General features: G+C 42.0%; 1 protein-coding gene across 5 annotated transcripts in view; it reads left to right on the forward strand.

The window, feature by feature from the left end:
- The window catches only part of ATP2B3 (ATPase plasma membrane Ca2+ transporting 3), a 172,039-nt gene that overhangs the window by 27,376 nt on the left and 119,925 nt on the right, over positions 1-24,738 (forward strand). The window lies entirely within an intron of this gene.

Consider the following 24,738-nt stretch of genomic DNA (forward strand, 5'->3'; position numbering starts at 1 on the left):
GAATGCCTTTCCCTGTTACACAGACTTGTTTTAGGTTCCTCCCCCACAGGCAACAGGAATCATGCAGCCTTCTGAGGATATAAAACTTGCAAGGCAAGGTTAAGGAAAGAGGATCGGGAAAGATTGTAAATGAAATACAGCCAAATCCTCCTTCCTGTCTAGAAGGGTTAATAGCGCAATTGTAATCCAGCCACTTAAGCTTGTGTTAAAAAAAAAAAAAGTATTTTTCTGTGAAGGTACCTGTAAGAGGAAAGTACGAAAAATCAATTTGGTGGGTGGGGACCTCATGCAGGCAATCTTGGATCTAGCAATAGGGTTTGAATAAACCTAGCAAAACATCTCGTTATTTTTTTTTCGCCCACTACTGTTCAGGAGCGGCGCAGGGAACACGCTCTTCTTATCACGCTGCTTCCCGTGTTACCATTACTGCCGCACATGTCCCCAGATGAGTCTGAAAGAGAATGGGAGAAGGATCCTAAAAGTAATCTCTACTCTTCATTGTCTTACCAAGATTCGGCGAAAGCGACTTTAGAACCTAATGGAAGTTATTGTGATACTGATTTAGATGGAAGACGCAAGACTCGGACTATGTTGTCTGTGATTACCGGGGCAGTAGTCTTCTCATGTCTCAGTGGGTGTCTATAGATTGAGTAGTAACTGTTCGCTTATATGGTAGAGCAGTGATCTCCAACCTGTGGCTCTCTAGCAGTTGCAAAACCACAACCCTTAGCATACCCTGACAGCCTGCGGCTACTTGCAGTTGTAGTTTCGCAACAACTGGAAAGCAACAGTGGCTCCGTGGTTCTTACTGCTGCCTGTATTGAGAAGGACATCCAAAAAATCTAGTGAAACCACATATCAAAAATGTTTTCCCACTATATCCCAGTAAGGATGAATTCCCATAAAAAAATAAATAGGGACCAAAACGTGCACTGCTGTTGACGGATCTGTAATGCATTCAAATGAATGGGGTGACCATGTAGAACATGGCCAAGCTGAGTCCAACTGAGCGGTAACCGCTCTTTCTTCAGCTCTCCCCCCTCTATGACTTTCATGTGTCCTAGTAGGGTATATAGACAGGGGTTGTCTTGTTGACACAGCCCCAAAATATTTGTGTAGCCTCTTTTAGACTGGAGCTACTGCAGGCATAGGGAACAATTAGTATTACATGGCAGCCATTCACATGAATGGCTGCCATTTAATACACGGATGGCTGGAGTCCATCTGAGTCGGTTCCCTGCTCTAGCACAAAGATCAGGGTCCCGAACAGGTAACCCCCCCCCCCCTCTATGATGTCTAAATGCTCATTAAAGATATATGAATAGGGTTTGTCTTCATGCAAGGTATAGATATTCATAAGGTAATCAGACTGTTCAGATCACGTGTTCTAGAAACAGCACCACTGTTGCATATAGGCTGTGTCTGGTATTACGGCTCAGGCACATTCAAGTAAAGGAGGTTGTGCTGCAATACCAGGCACAATCCCATTAATGATAAGCTGGAGGACAAACTAGACTTTGTAGCCATAGTTAGAATACAGAATCAGATCCATCAACTGCTTGTTGATGGTTTTCAAGTAGCAACAATTGTTATCTACACTACAAAGAGTGAAAATGTACAGAGAAATAAATGAGAACAGAAAAAAGTTAATGAAGATCTATTACAAATGCTAGAATTTACATGTGCTGAAAATAGAGGTTAACGGAGGATCTTTCCTTTAAGTACAGGATAAATGGGGCATCCTTTCATTTTTTATGAAAGAGGTTGTGTGAGTTTAGAAAAAAAGTTGTGCGTTTTCTTCCCAGAAACTGTGCAACTCTTGCACATGGGCTGTGCCCAGTTTTAGAGCTCAGCCTTAACTGCAATACCGGACACAGCCATAAAGAAGAGTGGCGCTGTTTCTGGGGGGAAAAAAACAGGACCTTTTCCAATATGCCAGCCCCTCCTATATGACAGGTTCCATGATTTCCACAGTACTGCTTTGTATTTTAGGACTTTATTACTTAGGGCCTGTTCACATCAGCGTTGCCCTTCCGTTGATGGGTTCCATCTGAGGGTTCCGTCTGAGGTTTCCGTCGGGTTAACCCCTCAACGAAAAGGCAAACGGAAACCATAGCTTCCGTTTGCATCACCATTGATCTCAATGGTGACGGAAACTTTGCTAAAGGTTTCCGTTTGTCACCGTTGTGAACGGGTTCCGTTGTTTTGACGGAATTAATAGCGCAGTCGACTACGCTATTGATTCGTCAAAACAACGGAACCCTGTCACAAAGCTTGACAAACGAAAACCTTTAGCAACGTTTTAGTTACCATGGAGATCAATGGTGAGGGAAACGGAAGCTGAGGTTTCAGTTTCCCTTTCCGTTGGGGGGTTAACCCGACGGAAACCTCAGACGGAAGGGCAGCGGTGATGTGAACAGGCCCTTACTCTGGTTTTTTTTGTGTTTGTCTGTTTTTTTAAAGGTTCGGCCGTTGGACTACGTCAGATTCGAGGACTGCTTCGATGACGGCTTTTTTTTTATCAATAAAATGGTTAATGAGGGTTGTGTGGGGGGTTTTCTATTTCAATAAACCTGTTTTTTCAGTCCTTGTATTTTTTTTAAACTTTATTACCACCACCTTATTAGTAGTTGCTGGCTGATTGACAACGTCCATTACTAAGGTGGGGCTTAGTGTGAACCGGTGCAGAGGCAAACTCTAACCCCCGTTATTACCCCGGTACCCACCGCCACCAGGAGTGCCGAGAAGAGCCAGGTACGATCCGATACCCGACCATCTGTAGTGATGGCCGGGCACTGGGGCGGCCGCGGGCTTGTATTATTAGGCTGGGAAACCCCAAAAACAGTGGCCCTTCCCACCCTGATAATCCTAGCTTGCTGCTGCTATGTTGTATCTGGCTGGTTATAAAAAATGGGGGGGACCCCACGTAATTTAAAAAAATAAATAAATGGAATGAACGATGTGGGGTTCCCCCATTTTTATAACCAGCCAGATACAACATAGCAGCAGCAGGCTAGCATTACCAGGGTGGGAAGGGCCACTGTTTTTGGTCTTTCCCAGCCTAATGCTACAAGCCCGCAGCCATGCCAGTGCCCAAACATCACTACAGATGGTCGGGTACTGGATTGTACCCAGCTCTTCCCAGTGCCCCTGGTGGCGGTGGGTCTCGGGGTAATAATGGGGGTTAGTGTTAGCCTCTTCATGTCTAACATTATGCCTCACCTTAGTAATGGACGTTGTCAATCAGCCAGCATCTATTAATAAGGTGGTAGTAATAAAGATTAGAAAAATACAAGCACATCGAAAAAATATTTTATTGAAATAAAAATCCCACACAACCCTCGTTAACAATTTTATTGAGAATAAAAAAAACGCTGTCATCGAAGTAGTCCTCGAATCCGAAGTAGACCAACAACCTAACCTATAAAAAATCCCAAACACAGAAATAATTAGTAACATAAAAAAGCAAAACAATTATTATTCTTACCTTTCCTGGGTCCAACGCTGGAGCCGCAAAGTCAGCGAGCTGGGCCCTATATCTAATCCAATCATGTGTGATACTGTCTGCTAAGCCACTGTATCTAATCCCATCATGTGTGATACTCTTATGCTGTGCCACTGTATCTAATCCTATCATGTGTGATACTGTCTGCTGAGCCACTGTATCTAATCCCATCATGTGTGATACTGTCTGCTGAGCCAATGTATCTAATCCTATCATGTGTGATACTGTCTGCTGAGCCACTGTATCTAATCCCATCATGTGTGATACTGTCTGCTGAGCCAATGTATCTAATCCTATCATGTGTGATACTGTCTGCTGAGCCACAGTATCTAATCCCATCATGTGTGATACTCTTCTGCTGAGCCACTGTATCTAATCATATCATGTGTGATACTGTCTGCTGAGCCACTGTATCTAATCCCATCATGTGTGATACTGTCTGCTGAGCCACTGTATCTAATCCTATAATGTGTGATACTGTCTGCTGAGCGGCCACTGTATCTAATCCCATCATGTGTGATACTCTTATGCTGAGCCACTGTATCTAATCCTATCATGTGTGATACTGTCTGCTGAGCCACTGTATCTAATCCTATCATGTGTGATACTGTCTGCTGAGACACTGTATATAATCCTACCCATAGCTAATGGGTCATAGTGCTATAGATATGCTGTCTCCTATATACATATATACATACACCCACACACATTTTTTTGGGGGATATGTATTGGGGTTATTTCCCCTGATGTTTCAAGACCTTCGTGACGCCCCTGTCTACTAGGGCTGCATTATTGGGTCACTTAGGAGACTCAGCGATGCAGCTAAAAGCTGCGGGCCGTCGGCCATGAGAAGTTTGGTGGGGGGCCCAAGAAGAACTTTTGCATCGGGGCCCATGAGCCTTTAGCTACGCCCCTGGTTGAGGGGTTAACCCGACGGAACCCCTCAACGGAAGGGCAACGCTGATGTGAACAGGGCCTTACGGAATAATCATGGATACAGATCCAAATGTTGAGGCTCAGGCAAATACATGTCAAATGTTGCTGAGGTTTGCCTGATGCAATTTGATAAATTATTCTTGTCATTTGTACTAGTAAATTCCGTGTCAGCAGATTCTTATCTGAATGTAAATAGTCATAAGTGGGTGAATTTTATGCAGTATTAAATGTCGCTCGTCTCTATGTTTATTTATAGGAGCCGCATATATTTTCCAGCTTATTATACTCAGGCTACTTGAAGGATTATTTTGTGTCAACTGGAACGAGGTGTCTAGAAAGTAGAACATACATCATGGGCCATTAACCAAAAATTCTTGCATAGGTAACCTCTTTAGGACTAAGAAATATAAGGGATTTACTTGAAAATTTTCTTAGGAATATTTAAAGGAGAACTGGATTTCATGAATCATTCAAGGGGTTCTCCATTTTGGATAATCCCTTTTAGTTAGAAGGTCCCAACAACAATAAGTGGTACACAAGTTCTCCTGCTGCTGGGACCCCCAGCAATCAGCTGCAATCTATGGGGGAACGCGGCAGGAAGTCTTTAATTCCACTACAGCACCACCACAGGGGAAATAAGGCATTACACAGTTCCCAGTGAAGTCAGTGGACTCTGTGAAATGCAAAAACATACGGAGTCCTTCAGAGCGTGACATGGTTTGTGTAGCCACTCTGGTTAATAGATTAATCTCCAGACAGAGTGGATATTTAGGATCCATTATGATCAGTATAATTGATCCATTATGGTCCTTTGGGATTCGTTCTCTTAGTTGCTTATGTTGGTATAAGAAGTGGGGGGACCTCCACACATATGGCATTTATTTGTTTATTCGTATGCATATGTGTGTGTATATATATATATATATATATATATATATATATATATATATATTACATACGTATATGAATGAACATATATTATATATATATATATATATATATATGCATACGAATTAACAAATAAATGGCATATGTATGGAGGTCCCCCACTTCTTATACCCACATAAGCAACTAAGAGAACGGATCCCAAAGGATCATAATGGATCAAATATATATATATATATATATATATATATATATATATATACACTGCATGTACAGTAAAATTCCCTTAAAGGGAACTTGTCAGTAGTTTTGAGGCCTCAAAGCTGCTGACAGGGGGAGGGCATTGTGGACCTTTTGTCTTTTTTTCTCGGTCATGGAAGTTGCATGACTGAGAAACCGACGCATGATTTCCCCGATACAGCGGTCGCAAGTGACACTCTCTGCTCTGAGTGACGGCTCTAGCGGTCAATCAGGAGATCGCTAGAGCCATCATTTAGAGCAGAGGGGTGGGGCTGTGCAGAAGCTCTTGCACATCAAGTGCCCGCCTTAATGGCACTTGCTATTGGCGCACTGGGGAATTAAACATAATTTTGTCATTCATGCAGCTTGCATGACCAAGACAAAAGGTTTGAAAATGTTTAAAAGGTCCTTCCCCCTCCTCTATATCTCTCCCTTTAAACCAATGTCCGATAATCCAGAAAATGTAGAAAATCTGATAATCCAGTATAGAAAGCTAATATAATAAGTATAAAGAACCAATTAGGAAACAAAATCTGTTTTATTTTTGTGTTGGGCTTTTTATTATCACCGTACAAGCATAATTGATATACTTTTCTATGACCGTCTGATAATCCGGCATCTCACACGGACCATTAATGGCGGATTACATTTGTATTGTATATATTTATATACGTATACTGCTTTTATATATATATAAATATATATATATATAGTTCTGACACAAGAGATATAATAATCAGTATAATTCAGCATAACAATATTATTTCCCATTTAGAAACAAATGGATCAGACATAAGTTCATAAACTGGCAATGGCCTCATGGTCTTTACACAGGAGTGACAAATGATCTCCATGCCCGATGCTGAAGGACTTGTTACAGGCATCTCCCGCGGGTTCTGTTTGATTTGATCAGCCATAAGGTCAAGCAGAGAGAGTCATCTTCTATCCAGATCCCAGTCGTTTTCTGGCTAGCGGAATTTTCTCCATGGGAAAGTCATTGTTTAGCAATCTGCTGCGATATTCTCTGTTCGTCTTTTTTTTTTCCGTATCCCCTTGCCATGCTTCTAATTCTGGAAGGATATGAAGGTGGCAGCAAGGGAAATGGGGTTATAAAATCAATATATTGATATTTCTACGGCAAGTACAACAATACACATATCCACACCCTGACTCGCTTTTTATGCTCAGCTCCATTGACGCTTCACATTCATTTTTAGGTTCTTTTCATGGAGATGGTTCCTGCAGTCACATGTATTTGGGCAATTAATTTATTAAGACTTCCTTGCTGTTATGGCATGTCGAACACATAGGCCCACCTTTGGTGAAAGTGAACTGCATGTACAGCTATTCCCAAATAAACTCCTATTAGAAGCGGGGGGCAAAGTATTAGAGCAGACCAACAGGAGTCCCCGCAATTGTCCTTCAGCAGAATACAGACTGCTGTTCACGACATCTTGCCTTTTACCTATGGTTATCATTATTCATCCTATTTTTCCTGACAGGCTGAATATATCTAACTCCGTTATATAGGAAGAGGTAAATCTACACTTTTAAGATCACTGCAGGCAAACGGATAGACTATGTAATGCTTAGTGCAGGGTCAGAGGGGGCGGAGCATGACACAGGGGTTCTCTCTTTGGTGCTTTTTGAATCCCTGTGTCATGCACCGCCCCCTCAGGCCCTGCACTAAGCCTGCCTTTGGCTCTACGGTCATTTTTTAATTACAAAATCTAGCTGGCCCTGATATCTAGGGGCCATCAGAGCATAATGGATAGGGGTGTAAGTACCATACAGCCGCTATGGGGCCTTTGAAGAGAGTGGACCAATAGTGGACGGTAGGTCCCATCCTCTTTGCTATTGGGTAGTGAGATACTTTGTAAGATTTCCTTTTACTGAGGAACTCCATTTCTAGCAAATAAGTTGGTGCGGAATTGGTCAAAGTGTAATGGAAAGGCCATGGACACTGAAACAAACACCAGGTCCTTCTGTCGTAGGTGGCCAAACCTGCCACCGTAATCGGGATCCAGTAGCTTCAAGTTATGTTTTCTGTGACCAGGTCACTGTCACCACTGAGGGACGCCTCTACTAGTCAATTTTTATTGAATTATTATCCAAGTAATATGTTTGTAGACCTTCATCCACTAGACTGATGCTAAGAAGGTATTGATTGGCCATAAAACGATGACAGAATTACTGCCGGCCTTGAAACGAATCTCATTGTGAAATCTTTCTGACCTTGCATTAAACATTCCTTCTTTTTTTAATAGCCTAGATTGTGAGCTCATCTGTACAACGCAACAGAGGATTTATATCTGGTGGGAAATGTCATGCCAAGTCATATGTTTTATATGGAAAATAGTACATAAGATGAAGGTCAACACCTGGCTATAAAATGTTTTTGTTTTTTCGAAATCCGTATAGTCCATGGACCTGATGTATCAACATAAAAAAGGCCCAGGTTGCCCAGAGTAACTAAACTTCACTACAAATGGTGGTCAGCTATTGGTTTTTATGGGCAACAAGGCCACTCTTTCTCTGAGACACTTTTGATACATCAGGTCCATTGTCCATCATTTTTGAAGGGAGGACACCAAGCGCATGGGACATGTAGCAGACCTACTTAAGTCTGGATATTTCAGTAGAGAATCTGGATTTTTTCATAGGCTTTAAACTCATTTAATCTGTATTCTGGTCTTCATAATATAAGGAGGAACCAGCACCGCCTTCCTATTATTACGTTTGAAGCCTTATCTAAGGGGCTATTATTCCGTTCCATAAAATGTACATTGGTTAATTATCTTGTCTGCTGGTGTCTGGTGGAAGTAACCCCTCCATCATGAATTCCCAGATGCTGCATGTTTATCCATCATGAGCTCCATGAGTGTTGAAAATATATTCAATATATTGTGTTTCTAGCTGGAAATAATATGTAATGCATAATAAATACATCACATGTCTAGGATTACGATTTATGATGTCTATTTATTTATGGACTAAAGTAGTCACTTTCTTAAATGCAGTAAATGATTTCACTTTAATATCGCAAACAGAAGTTCTTACTGTGTTTTAGTCCTTGGAGACATCTCCAGAGCTTGTAGGAGATTGCAGCTAGCAGGCAGCTGCTCCTGGAGTTAGGGTGAGACAAATGTTCTCCCACTAGTACCAATTAAAGGGGTGGCCTGGTTTAGAAAAAACATTTTCAAATACCCTATTAGAGAATTCTAAGAGGGGTATCCCAGGTTCAGGACCTTCATCTATTAGCCAGAGCGGAGACTGGCTACACAAAGAGGATCTCTCCTTCTGGAGGACCTGGCCAGCTTATGGATTACAGCGATAGACCATTCATTTATATGTAAATTGTGTAATACTTAATTTCCCCAGCGGTGGTGCTGCAGGAAAAGTGAACACTTAGGGTATGTTCACACGCTGAGTCAAAAACATCTGAAAATACGGAGCTGTTTTCAAGGGAAAACAGCTCCTGGTTTTCAGACTTTTTTAAGCCACTTGCGATTTTCCCCATGTGTTTTTTACGGCCGTTTTTGGAGCTGTTTTCTATAGAGTCAATGAAAAACGGCTCCAAAAAAGTCCCAAGAAGTGACCTGCACTTCTTTTTCGTGGCGGTTTTTTTACACGGCCGTTTTTCAAAACGGTTGCGTAAAAAAACGGCCCGTCGGAACAGAACGCCATTTTTTCCATTGAAATCAATGGGCAGATGTTTGGAGGCGTTCTGCTTCCAATTTTTCGCCCATTTTTCGGGCATTTACGGCCCGAAAAACGGCCGAAAATAGGCCATGTGGACATACCCGTACTGTCAAGTTCCCCCACAGTTTACAGATAATTACTGGGAGTCACATCAGCAGGAGCCTTCTAACAAAATTAGATTGTCCATAGTGGACAACCCATTAAGGGTCTGAAAATATAGCATTTGTGTGAACTACCCTACATGACTCAAAGGGCAGGGAAGCCTGTCATACTATCCCATCCCCTCTTCAACTGGACCTACAGAATACATTAGTTCTTCTGTTCCATTACTCACCCTTTTCTTGAATATGGTCATAAGTCGGCCTACAGTCTTGACTCCCCAGACAGTTACCATGTTTGTCCCTTCTGCTCATCGTTGACTATGACTTCATACATATGTTAAAGAATGATTATTAAAAAGCTTATATAATACTGGAATATGTAATTCAGGTTTACAAAAAAAGAGACACAAATATGCTCCCCAATGTTGGGAGCACAATCTACTCCCCAAGGTGGGTAGCGGAGCTTAGAGGGGTTGTCACTTCTACATAGACCTGAATGGAAGGTGAGCCCAGGCTAGAACAAGCTTAAATTTTGCTTATTGGGAAAATACTGCCCCAAAAAATATTTGAGGTCAAAGTAATTTTTACAGAAATTCTCCCTAATGCTTCCCTTATATACTAAAGCTGATTGCATCTGTATATGAATATCTAGTGGCCGAATTGCTCTTTAAGAGAGTGCTAGCATATGTTATCAACCGAAGGCCAAGCATATCCTATTTCCATCGACAAACCCGTGAAGGGAGTTTCAAATCGTAGCCTTGGCCACTGACCAAAAAATTCTGTTCTTATTTAATTATAGATTTATTCTTAATGCTTCAATCAGCCAATCGGTGGCCGCGGCTTCTCCGTTATCTCCCAGTGCATTCTCATAAGTGTTCTTTTGGAACAATGATTTCTGCTGATGCTTTTCCCAGTTAAAAATAAATCATTTATTGCCCATCAAGAGCTGAGCGCACTGTGACAGGACATTTCTCTTATCAGTCCCTATCAAAATGGGAACGTCTGTCAAAGATGGCTGCGGGGAGTCATGGCTGGAGGTCACATCTCCTTAATAAAAATTAATTCTGATAAGGGGAAATAGTGGATATATCAAAGGGTTGAGTTTAGTAGAGCCTATATATTCCTTTGGGCTTATGTGGTCCCATGTCTGAATGGCTTATGTCCCATGAAATGAGCAATAAACATGCATACTGTGGCCTATGGTGAAGAGAATCCAATATGCTCTACAGGGTTGTCAATCCTAGAAAACTTAGAAGGACAATGTCTCTTCATATGGATATCTGTTCTTCAGTGACAAGGAAATATTAGCTCCTGCTACTAAAAACAACTCAACGATAAAATCTCCAGATCTTCTGGAGCCCGATATACATTCTGGATACAGATCTGGATATATTAAATCCAGGTCCACCCCAGTTTTGAGAACTTCCTTTAGTGCTAAATGGGTTGTCCAGTTAAGAAAATCTAAGGTAATAGTGGGGATTTAGGACCGCCAGCTAGGGTGGAGAAGGGCTACAAAGAGCTTTTTTCTGACTGGAGGACCCAGCACATTTGTTGAATTACTTGGATAGCACATTGATTTCTATGGACACTGTGCAATACTTTATTTCCCCTGTGGAGGTGCTGCAGTGGAATTGAATGCTTTCTGCTGGGTTTACCTACAGATTACAGCTGATCACAGGGAGTCTCTGCAGCAGGGCAATCTGTGATCAATTTATCATCAGTGGACCTTTCTTAAAGAAAAAAAAAAAAGAATAAAAAAAGTGGAGAACCCCTTTAAATCGAGAAGAGAGACTTCGATAGAGAGTTGTTCTGTGACAAATTTACTTCCTCCAGCTACTGTTGTGGGTTTGTTATAGGTAGTGACACAACAGACGGCAAAGAGCGCGCATATGCCATTACATGGAACCTTATTGCAAAAAAAAGGGTAAGGAATGCCACAACCGGTCCTGCAGAGAACACAAGGTGCAATAGACCAACAAGCAGGCACTTACAAAGCATCAGGGGCCCCCTGACTATATGACGGGTAACACTGCCTGGGAAAGATCTATTTCTAACAAAGGTCTTGTAATTAACCTGTGATTGCCTGTTTAGATTTAGCTTCTTTTTGTGGAACCATAAAGGAGTTTAGGTTGAACACTGGGACACCAGGTCCGGAGTACAAGTCCACAAGGATACACACCAGGGACAAGGCATTGTACCACTAGCACTGGTCACCAGCCAACTGGACTACCAGTGATGCATGCACACAGGTCAAGGTTTAGACTCTATTTAGAATGCTACTAGTCACCAGACATTGGCCATTAGGCTACTAAGACACCATCACCTGTTCAAGATGCATACACACATCACCTATGAGTATCCCACATCTACTTTCTTCCATTTTCATAGGGGTGGGAATGTAATGTGGTCGAGTTATACAGTGCTGTTGTTCAGTATCATTTGGTCATGACTAGTAATTCAACCCAAGAACCTTGATACTAAATTTAGAGGAACCGAACAGTTGCATAGTGCGTGTCCATTGTGGCAGGTATAAGGGTAAAATATGAAATTATCCCATGTCAGGAACATTAGTGAAGCTCAACTTTTATGGATCTTCTCAAGATAAATAGATCCTAAACTTAGTACAAAGCGCTCCAGCGAAGCCCTTCTTGTCCACTAGGGCTATAGCACTTTTTGACCGTATCCAGTCCGTCTGGCAACACATTCATATTGATAGTCCAGCCTTTACAATGCAGAAAAGATAAAGATAAGGTATTCTTAGACAAGCTGAGGACTATTGTAACCCAAAAATACTTGGAAATTCTAGCCTGTTCCTCAACGAAGGCTACTCCATTATCTCTTAGGTCCTCATTATTTCTCCTATCATTTTAGGGACTGGCATCTGCTGTTCGATCACCTTTCGATCCTCTCTCTTGCATTGTGAATACCGATCTATGAAGCCAGGTTCTTTTTTTATATTGTTTATAACTAAGACAAATAATGTAGGTCAATGTTACCATTACGTCTTTTTTTTATGTTTGTTTTTGCTTTTAGTCCTTTTCTAGCACCAGATTTGCAGGACATAAGGGTTTACAATAAACCCATGTATATTACCATTGCAAACATATCAGGGTAGTTGAAACAGGGCGATGTTCTGCCAAATTCTGGAGATCTGGAGATCAACAGTCTGTGAATTTTTGGCATCAGGCTAGAGGACAGATTCAGAACTTTGAGGAGCCTTATTCTAATGAGCTACTTGACTCTGGACTGACGACTTTTACGAGCTATTATCTGTAAATGCATTGTAGTCATGCTGGAAGTCTTATATAAACAACATATGAAATAAATAAAATAGCAGTGTATAGCTTCTGTACCATGAACAGAAAAGAGGCACATCAATTGTCATTCTGCTATCCTCTAATGACCCTAAGGTTGCCTACATATAGACATCACATTTTATCGGTGGGACCTGTGGACTTTTTAATGTCTCTGGGGCTTGCCGGAGAACTCCTGATTTGGGGAACATAAGCCAGACAGGGTGTATTGTGTTCCTGTTTGCTCCTTTATTTCTCCTGTAGATATGTGGCATCACTAATTTCTAGTGCACTATTAAAACTACATATGACCCATGTGTGCATGATATTGGGGCATTAGGATTTATATCTACTAGCCCAAATCATCCAAATATTAATATATGGTTTTCTTAAAGCACCCAACCCATCAACAACCATATCTCAAAATTCTACTTTAATGTTTGTCCTTGTGACCCAAATAGGTGTCTGCCTAGCACCATATACTAGCCACCTTCCCTTAGGAGCCACAACATGGGGCAACAGGGAAGAAAATGCACAGCATAACAGGATAGACAAGTGGGAGAAGGAGCCACTCTATAAGTCATACTCCTGACCGGCACTGTCCCTTTTTTCTCCACTTGCTGCGCCCCCCTCTTCTTATCCTCATTCTTGCCACCAGTCCTAGGTACAGATGTAGCCATCTTTATCTTGACTTTTAACACATTAAATACACAGTGGAAAGATCCTTTATCTTGAGTTTTCATTGACTTTTCAATGGCTTTTGTTGTGTGATATCAAGCTGCAGCAAGTTATCAGAGTCAAGATAAAGATGGCTACATCCGTAGGTACTTTATGGGGCTAGTACAGAGAGGAACTTGCAATGCACGTGGAGAACCTTCCATCTGTCATACATTCTTAACCATAGCCCGTATGTTACTCTGATACATTTCAGAACACAACATTTTCAGTGCTTGCTACAAAAATTCCGATTTTGGAATCAGTGGAATGTTGTAATTGGCATTCAAGCAAAATGTGCCATGATCATGCAAGCAGAACTCGTGCATATGCAACCTCAAAGTCCATTTTGTAAAAAAATAAAAGTCTTTGAGATATCTTCTAACCCTACCCTTACCCACAGGGCTTAAGATCTTCAGCTATGTTCTTACCCTACCTTACCCACAGGGGTTAATCCTTAAAATATCTTCTCACCCTACCCTTATTCACAGGGGTTAAGTTCTTTAGATATCTTCTTACCCTACCCTTATGCACAGAGTTTAAGTCCATGAGCTATCTTCTTACCCTACCCTTACCCACAGGAATTAATCCTTGACATACCTTCTCATCGTACCCTTACAGGGTTTAAGTTCTTGAGATATCTTCTTACCCTACCCTTATGCACAGGGGTTAAGTCCATAAACTATCTTCTTACCCTACCCTTACCCACAGGAGTTAATCCTTGAGATATCTTTTGACCCTATCCTTACCCACAGGTTTGAGTCCTTGAGATATGTTCGTACCCTACCCTTAACCATAGGGGTTAAGTCCTTGTGATATTTCCTTACCCACCGGAGTTTTCGACCAGATTCCTGATTGACAAACAAACCTAAAAATAATCTGATACATACCCTAATACTGCAGAACTATTCAGGGCTGTTGGGAAACTAGGTGACAAATCATGTGGGAAGTATGATGGCAGCCATCTAGGTAGTCACCCAGCTTTCCCCAAACACAGGTCTGACAAATCCTTGAATAGAATGTCAGAAGAAGACAAATCAAGGACTTATATCTACTGGTGTTTTTATATTTTAGAATGAAATGTTCCTCAAAACATGTCTTGGTGTTATGAGCAATGCAAATGCTTGAGAACCGCTCAATCTCTTTAAGTAAAAATGTAAGTCGCCCGATTCTTAGTTTACATTAGACCTTATTTCGCGGAAATAGACTAAGGACTCCGTACATTTACATGAGATGGCCATGGCCTCATGAATTGGCCAAGAAAATGTCGCCATGTTCTGCACTCCTTCTCCTTTCTGATTAAATGATTTAGACCGCGACCGGGGGGGGGGGGGGATCAGAAATATATTTTCTGTTTCTCTGTATACAAAAAAAACAACAGCAGATCGTCACTGCAGCAGAACCCTTTCTTGTCGCCATGGCAACTGAAATTCAAGCATTCCTTCCCTTCATCCTACCTCCCTCTTCTTCTGCTCCCCTCTCCCCACCGCCTCTCTCCACGGACATGATTCAGCCACAGAGTCATCGTCCATGACTACCACATGCTCAGAGAACTTTCCCCTCATGTAAGTTTTGTAACGCTAGAGCATGGCAAGGGAGCTGCAAAAGGATGGCACATACTGGCCAAAAAATTACTTGTGGAGAATACCTCTTTAAGAGGCCATTCCAACCACCGTTTTTTTATTTTTTATTTTTAGTGATTGTCCCATAACTGGAAGAAGTGTTCTTGGACTTTCTGAGGCTAATTCATGTAAATGTCTTAGCTTTGCTTACAAAATTGGAATATTTTAGACTTTTCTATATTTTTCTATATTTTACATCCTATCTGTCCTGGCTTTTTACTTCTCCATGGTCCATATTTAGGTTGGAATAATGGCTACTTTAATTGTTAGTGTCATCGGCCTTGAAGGAAACCTATCACCTCTCCTGACAGGTCTATTTTAGTAAATACTTGCATTCCCCAGGAAATAACAATTTTGGAACATATTTTCTTAGGACTCAGCGTTGTATCGTTCCCCTGTTATTCCTCCTAGAAATGTATCATGGATTGACAACAGGGTGTTAACATACCGGGTGTGTCCCTAGACAGTCTCACTCTATCAGCACTGATTGGACAGTGTCAGTCTGTGTAGGGACACACCCCCAACTGGTAACACCGAGTTGGCGATTTATAAATTTCTAGGAGGAATAACAGAGGATCAGCACTAGATAGAGTTCCAAAAAAATATACGTTTCAGGATGTGTATTTTATGGGGAATATATGTATTTACTAAAATAGACATGTCAGGAGAGATTACAGGTAACAAGCCTACTTTGGGATGGCTCCAGTCCAGAACAGCTTAGACCTCTGGGATTTGGCTACAATATGATGTTATGTCTACATTGAATAGTCAGTTCTAGGATGGTGTTTCCTTCCATACAATACGTCATGTTACGTTAATTTATATAGATGATTGACATATCGATAACCCAAAAATTATTCCCATTGTACACAAAGCTGAGGAGTTTTACAATGATGAATTATGGGGAAACCTGTTTTATTTCAGTACACAAAAATTTTAATAGTATCAAAGGTTGCCATGTATACAACCATCCTGGGTACACCTAGGTTAAGAGACGCCAAGATCCAAATTACTAACAGAAGAAGAGTTACTAAAGATGCCAGGGACTGCTTGAAGGGGTTAAAAATATTTTTTTTTAAAGTCTATGGATGAGGGATGGTATGAGGTGGGTTAATCTGAAGCAGTAGTCTTCATTAGCTAAGGCTCCATGCACACGGTCATACAAAATATGGGAGCACGGTCAAAGAAAAGCAAAATAGAGGTCATGTCCTATCTTTTGCAGAGGCTTTCTACGGCCCGGACACCTTCCCGCAAAAATACGGGAAAGTGTCCGTGGTCAATAGAAATGAATGGGTCCGTAATTCTGGACCGTATTTACGGTCCGCAATTACGGACTAATTCTACGGTTGTGTGCATGGGGCCTTACCCAGCACTCTCTTTACTTTCTTTCCATGATAGTACCAAATGGCATGGAACAAGTATTTCTGGGCCAAGATGCTAGTGATGCTCTCGTTTCCTTAGGATAACCCCACCTTTTCCATTCATGATGATTAACTAATTAATATAGAGCAATTATATTTGTTATTGATGGTATACCTAAGACTGGCCAGAGGGTAATTTCAGAAAATGGTTGTAAAAGTGGCAACTGCACGTGCAATCTTTTTCCAACAGAAAAATTGTCATCTCTATTACCCCCTAAAAGTAAAGGGGGAAGGCAGGGGTGTACTGCAAAATTGAAACTGGGTCCAGCTGCATCACGACCACCTTCGGCAACAAAGGGGGTTGCGTACATAACAAAAATTATGATTTATGTGTCCACGTAGTCCCCTACGTCTTTTCCTCCTTTCCTTGATTTCCACAGGGCCCTTTATCCTTCCATTATCCACAGTGACCACTAACAGCACTTCATCCATGAGACAGGCCCTCTTGCTTGCTGGGCCCCATAGTAGAATGGAAGGAAGGAAGGAAGAAGAAGGAAGGAAGAAGAAGGAGGAAGGAGGAAGAAGGAAGGAGGAGGATGAAGAAGAAGAAGAAGGAGGAGGATAAAGAAGGAAAAAGGAGGAAAAAGAAGAAGGAAGGAAGAAGAAGAAGGAAAGAGGAGGATAAAGAAGGAAAAAGAAGGAGAAGAAGAAGGACGAAGAAGATGAGGAAGGAAGAAGAAGGAAGAAGATGAAGAAGGAAGCAAAAGAAGAAGGAGGAAGAAGAAGGAAGAAAGAAAAAGAAGAAGAATCTTGAATCTGTGAGCTTGCTGCAAAGTTTCTCTATCCTGTTTCAAAAATCTCCTTTAGCTAATACTTGCCATCAAATTGACCCTTGTAAATATATGTGTCTATCAGGAGTGTTGGTAGACTCTGAAGATACCTGGGGCACCATGGGGCACTGGTGTAGGAGGAGGAAGCAGATAAAATTGAATGTGACTATCTCTCGTACTGGGGGATTTGGGGCACTGGGCAAAAGACTAGGGGCACCCCTGGTGCTAGCAATGTTGTCTATTTTGATTGGCATCTAATATCTAAACGGGAATAAGTTACAGATGTAGCCATCTTTAACTTGATTCTGATAAATTGCTGCAGCGTGATATCACACAACAAAAGCCATTGAAAAGTCATTGAAAAAGCCAAGATAAGGGATCTAGCCACTGTTTATTTAATGCGTTAAAATTCAAGGTAAAGAAGGCTACATCTGTAATTTTCTGTATATTTTTGTGGAATACGTCAATGCTACATGAATTATGGATGACGACTCAAATAAATATGTCATTTCAGTAGATACGCAGAGTGGCATAGTAACAACACACTGTATGGATATCCTATGGGGATGGGAAGTTGCTTCAGAAGGACGTGTTAATAATAAATGCTAATTTTTGTGTTTCTTTTTCTTGCCACGAGAGAATCCAAAAAGTAATTGATTGTATAATGTGAACCATTAGAGCTGGCTGACTGTTACGCAGATCTCATACAGTAAATGCCCTTTCAGGGAGGTTGCGGATGTACGACTCCCCTTTTCTTGCTGCTGCTCTGCCTGAAATATGGAGCAATTGGACAGCTGGAGCTTCTTGGCTCTGCTAACGCGTTTCTTTGGAGAACGCTGAGTGTTTGGTGGAAGCATCATATAAACAGTCAGATCTCAAAAACAGCGAAGCTGCAGTGATGCTGTCACTAAAATATTAATAAGCTTCACTCTGTTGCTATTTCTCGGAGAGCATCAAACGTCCTTGTTGTGGAAGCTCTTGATGGACACAGGCTGGGGTGAAAATGCACAATACATGAGAGTAACATTATTAAGACTAATGTCAGGAAGTTATTATTCATTGATGGTTAGAGTTGGAATTGGGAGGGTGCAGATGTCCGTTTACATCTCTTCTGCCAACTTGGTTTTATATTAATGACCCTGAGAACCCGATGTTACGTCTTAGATACATCCGTTACAACAATGCGCCTCCTCTCAAACTGGTTTCCTGCTTAGTTGGCATTTGTGAGGGTATGGTTTCCCCGACCCACATGTTTGGCAGCAGAGGTCATTAGTCTGACACCGGTAATTATTCCAGAGCTCTAGAAAGGACAAGACCCTGTAACTGGATAATTGTGGTGACGTTATTGCTTTCGGAGACAGTGATTCTGTAGACCATCCCAGTGCGAATTCATGGCAGGACACATTGATTATCTCTTATTTATCAGATGTCAGGGTTTATCTGGTTGCAGCTCATCTATATTGTCCTCGCTTCCCTTGGAACCCTTAAGGATCATCTACTGTAGATGACAAGAATTAGATTTCACCCGTGGTCCCATGGCTAGTTAAAAAAGCCATTGAGATCCAGACTAGAGAACGATTGATCTCCATATCAACAGGTTACCCCTCAGTTTTGGTATTAATGTTGATCTATTGGGAGTGAGAGAAACCTTCTACTATGCTGATCAGAACACACAAAATAGTACACCCCATATGCTTACAATGAACATAAGTGGAGGTTTACCGATAAAGATCTGTGGTGGCCAATCAGCAAAATACCTGTAGGGCCATCTCCAATTTTGGGAAATGGATAGTCATACTAACGTTGATAAATCTACCAAACTAATACTGCCATACATGGCTAAAATGTCACCATAAAGTGCTATATATATATAATACTATACACACATAACAATGTTATATAGTATCTAAATAATATTGCTCTATACAGTACAGAAATACTAGACCACAGAGTCAGACTGGCCCACAGGAGTACCAGAGAATTCCCTGGTGGGCCCGGTGCCCTGACATTATAATGGGGCCCACCAATAGCAGGGGGTTTATCACCTTTCTAATGTACAAATTATCTATTAATCCTTATTACTGATATGTGTGCAATGATAGCAGAATAGTATATAGTATAAATAAAAGGGGACATGCACTTCTTTTGTTGAGCTGGATGGTGGGTCTACAGAAGGATTTTATCTGGTGGACACAAAGTACTTAAATCCAACATTAGAGAAGGCGCTATGATGTACGTCGGTAACGAGTTACCATAGAGGAATTTTAATATAGACCATAAATGATGGGGACATAGTTGTGGAGATCCTTCAAAGGTGGAGGCCCAATAAGCCTTTTTGGCCACAGCTACTGAGCGTCACCAAGAGGGCTCATATGTCATATCTCATCTCCTGATTCTTCCCTTCTCCACGCAGAAGTGATAAGGGAGAAAATCCTTTTAAGTATGAAAGGATCCAAGCCAAGGTTAAGATGACTCCTAATAAGAAAGTTGTCCTTGCCACTTGGGAGTGTATAAAATATACAAAGAAAAATGGTTATTAAATATGCATCTAATTCTCAGCATAGTAAGTACTTTGGGAGTTGGCGACTTAACATAACGATCCTGTATATAGTGCAGTCTTAATGTACACTAGATTATATATAAGTGGGAGGTTTGAAATAATAATGAAGAGCAATAAAGCTAAATAATTGAATTTAATTGATGTACGATAATTACCAGTTTGGCTCGTCGCATACACTGAGTGCGGTAAAATCATCAAATGGATAAAAATAGATTTAACTTTTCTTGTATTTTGTAATTTTATGTATTTTTATTTGTATCTTAATACATGTATTATTAATAAAAACATCTCTAAATAGGATGAAATAGAAGAATATGTGTAGTCTAATACGTTCCACTATGTTTTTATAGGAAAGACACAAGATGATGGGAGTTATACATAGAGCAACTAAGAATGGGCCCCACTCCCTACTGTATAATTCTGTATGCAGTGGGCTCCCCTAGTGGCGGGTGTAAGTAGCCACTATGACACTATCAGGGGAAGCTATTCATTGCTGAGCTCCCTCCCACCATAGCAGTTTTGCCCCCTATCTCAATGGTAGATAGGCCACTGAATACGGCTTAATATGTCTCTCTGCCTGAATAATAAGTCTTTAAGGCCTATATAATAGTGCCAGCCACAGTGCTCAAATAATAGTGCCGGCCACAGTGCTAAAATAATAGTCCCAGACACAGGGCCTATATAATAATGCCAGCCACAGTGCTAAAATAATAGTCCCGGACACAAGACCTATATAATAGTGCCAGCCACAGTGCTCAAATTATAGTGCCAGCCATAGTGCTCAAATAATAGTGCCAGCCACAGGGCCTATATAATAGTGCCAGACACTGTGCTCAAATAATAATGCCGGCCACAGTGCTAAAATAATAGTCCCAGAGACAGGGCCTATATAATAGTGCCAGCCACAGTACTAAAATAATAGTCCCAGACACAGGGCCTATATAATAGTGCCAGCCACAGTGCTCAAATTATAGTGCCAGCCACAGGGCCTATATAATAGTGCCAGCCACTGTGCTCAAATGATAGTGCCAGCCATAGTACTCAAATAATAGTGCCAGCCACAGGGCCTATATAATAGTGCCAGCCACTGTGCTCAAATAATATTGCCGGCCACAGTGCTAAAATAATAGTCCCAGACACAGGGCCTATATAATAGTGCCAGCCACAGTGCTAAAATAATAGTCCCAGACACAAGACCTATATAATAGTGCCAGCCACAGTGCTCAAATGATAGTGCCAGCCATAGTGCTCAAATAATAGTGCCAGCCACAGGGCCTATATAATAGTGCCAGCCACTATGCTCAAATGATAGTGCCAGCCATAGTACTCAAATAATAGTGCCAGCCACAGGGCCTATATAATAGTGCCAGACACTGTGCTCAAATAATAATGCCGGCCACAGTGCTAAAATAACAGTCCCAGACACAGGGCCTATATAATAGTGCCAGCCACAGTGCTAAAATAATAGTCCCAGACACAGGGCCTATATAATAATGCCAGCCACAGTGCTCAAATATTAGTGCCAGCCACAGGGCCTATATAATAGTGCCAGCCACAGTGCTCAATTAATAGTGCCAGCCAAAGTGCTCAAATAATAGTGCCAGACACAGGGCCTATATATTAGTGCCAGACACAGGGCCTATATAATAGTGCCAGCTACTGTGCTCAAATGATAGTGCCAACCATAGTGCTCAAATAATAGTGCCAGCCACAGGGCCTATATAATAGTGCCAGCCACTGTGCTCAAATAATAGTGCCGGCCACAGTGCTAAAATAATAGTCACAGACGCAGGGCCTATATAATAGTGCCAGCCACAGTGCTAAAATAATAGTCCCAGACACAGGGCCTATATAATAGTGCCAGCCGCAGTGCTCAAATAATAGTGCCAGACACAGGGCCCATATAATAGTGCCAGACACAGGGCCCATATAATAGTGCCAGCCGCAGTGCTCAAATAATAGTCCCAGACACAGGGCCTATATAATAGTGCCAGCTGCAGTGCTCAAATAATAGTGCCAGACACAGGGCCTATATAATAATGCCAGACACATGGCCTATATAATAGTGCCAGACACAGGGCCTATATAAAAGTGGCAGACACAGGGCCTATGTAATAGTGCCAGCCACAGTGCTCAAATAATAGTGCCAGACACAGGGCCTATATAATAGTGCCAGCCACAGTGCTCAAATAATAGTGCCAGACACAGGGCCTATATAATAGTGCCAGACACAGGGCCTATATAAAAGTGCCAGACACAGGGCCTATGTAATAGTGCCAGACACAGGGCCTATATAATAGTGACAGCCACAGTGCTCAAATAATAGTGCCAGACACAGGGCCTATATAATAGTGCCAGACACATGGCCTATATAATAGTGCCAGACACAGGGCCTATATAAAAGTGGCAGACACAGGGCCTATGTAATAGTGCCAGACACAGGGCCTATATAATAGTGCCAGCCACAGTGCTCAAATAATAGTGCCAGACACAGGGCCTATATAATAGTGCCAGCCACAGTGCTCAAATAATAGTGCCAGACACAGGGCCTATATAATAGTGCCAGACACAGGGCCTATGTAATAGTGCCAGACACAGGGCCTATATAAAAGTGCCAGACACAGGGCCTATGTAATAGTGCCAGACACAGGGCCTATATAATAGTGCCAGCCACAATGCTCAAATAATAGTGCCAGACACAGGGCCTATATAATAGTGCCAGACACAGGGCCTATATAATAGTGCCAGACACAGGGCCTATATAATAGTGCCAGACACAGGGCCCATATAATAGTGCCTGACACAGGGTCCATATAATAGTGCCAGACACAGGGCCCATATAATAGTCCCAGACACAGGGCCTATATAATAGTGCCAGCCACAGTGCTCAAATATTAGTGCCAGCCACAGGGCCTATATAATAGTGCCAGCCACAGTGCTCAATTAATAGTGCCAGCCAAAGTGCTCAAATAATAGTGCCAGACACAGGGCCTATATAATAGTGCCAGCCACTGTGCTCAAATAATAGTGCCAACCATAGTGCTCAAATAATAGTGCCAGCCACAGGGCCTATATAATAGTGCCAGCCACTGTGCTCAAATAATAGTGCCGGCCACAGTGCTAAAATAATAGTCCCAGACACAGGGCCTATATAATAGTGCCAGCCGCAGTGCTCAAATAATAGTGCCAGACACGGGGCCCATATAATAGTGCCAGACACAGGGCCCATATAATAGTGCCAGCCGCAGTGCTTAAAAAATAGTCCCAGACACAGGGCCTATATAATAGTGCCAGCTGCAGTGCTCAAATAATAGTTCCAGACACAGGGCCTATATAATAGTGCCAGACACATGGCCTATATAATAGTGCCAGACACAGGGCCTATATAAAAGTGGCAGACACAGGGCCTATGTAATAGTGCCAGACACAGGGCCTATATAATAGTGCCAGCCACAGTGCTCAAATAATAGTGCCAGACACAGGGCCTATATAATAGTGCCAGCCACAGTGCTCAAATAATAGTGCCAGACACAGGGCCTATATAATAGTGCCAGACACAGGGCCCATATAATAGTGCCAGACACAGGGCCCATATAATAGTGCCGGACACAGGGTCCATATAATAGTGCCAGACACAGGGCCCATATAATAGTGCCAGACACAGGGCCTATATAATAGTTCCAGACACAGGGCCTATATAATAGTGCCAGCCACAGTGCTCAAATAATAGTGCCAGACACAGGGCCTATATAATAGTGCCAGACACAGGGCCTGTATAATAGTGCCAGACACAGGGTCCATATAATAGTGCCAGACATAGGGCCCATATAATAGTGCCAGACACAGGGCCCATATAATAGTGCCAGACACAGGGCCCATATAATAGTGCCAGACACAGGGTCTATATAATAGTGCCAGCCACAGTGCTCAAATAATAGTGCCAGACACAGGGCCTATATAATAGCGCCAGCCACAGTGCTCAAATAATAGTGCCAGACACAGGGCCTATATAATAGTGCCAGACACAGGGCCTATATAATAGTGCCAGACACAGGGCCTATATAATAGTGCCAGACACACGGCCTATATAATAGTGCCAGACACAGAGCCTATATAATAGTGCCAGACACAGGGCCTATATAATAGTGCCAGCCACTGTGCTCAAATAATAGTGCCAGACACAGGGCCTATATAATAGCGCCAGACACAGGGCCTACATAATAGTACCAGGCACAGTGCTCAAATAATAGTGCCAGCCACATGGCAGGTGGAGAGACGGTTGCCTTCTTGAGACAAACAATTTAAGCTCAGGGCTCTGTATATCTTTAAAGCCGGTTTTCAGGGAAACTGCATAGCATGATTCATTTTAGAATGGCACAGAGAGGCCACCTGGGGAAGTCGCTGAAGCTGTAACTGGGGCAAAGCCACTAAAGTTGGACCTGAGGCTGAAGTACTAAAGGGGGAACCTGGGGCAGAAGTACTTAAAGAGGACCGGTCCACTCCCCTGACACGTCTTTTTTTGTAAATACTTGCATTCCCCATGAAATAACAATTTTGAAACTCTGCGTTGTGCCGTTCCTCTGTTATTCCTTCTCATAATGTATGAAAAGTTGACAAATGGCTGTTACCAGATAAGGGTGTGTCCCTACACAGACTTTCACTGTCCAATCAGTGCTTACAGTGCCAGGCTGTGTAGGGACACACCTCTTTAACAAGGTAATATCCAGTTGTCAATTTATTCATACATTTCTAGGAGGAGCAATAGAGGAATGGCACAACAAAGTTCTAAGAAAAGAGGCCCCAGAATTGTTATTTCAGTGGGAATACAAGTATTTACTAAAACAGGCATATCAGGAGAGGTGACTCGTCCTCTTTAAAGGGGCGCCTGGAGGAGAGGCACTGGGGGGGTACCAAGTGTACATTTTCTGATGTTGGAGTTTATGCCAGTACTGAGATAGTTTGAGGTGTTTGACAAGTAACTGCACTGGT

The sequence above is a fragment of the Rhinoderma darwinii genome, chromosome 8, assembly GCF_050947455.1.
Source record: "Rhinoderma darwinii isolate aRhiDar2 chromosome 8, aRhiDar2.hap1, whole genome shotgun sequence".
NCBI lineage: Eukaryota > Metazoa > Chordata > Amphibia > Anura > Rhinodermatidae > Rhinoderma > Rhinoderma darwinii.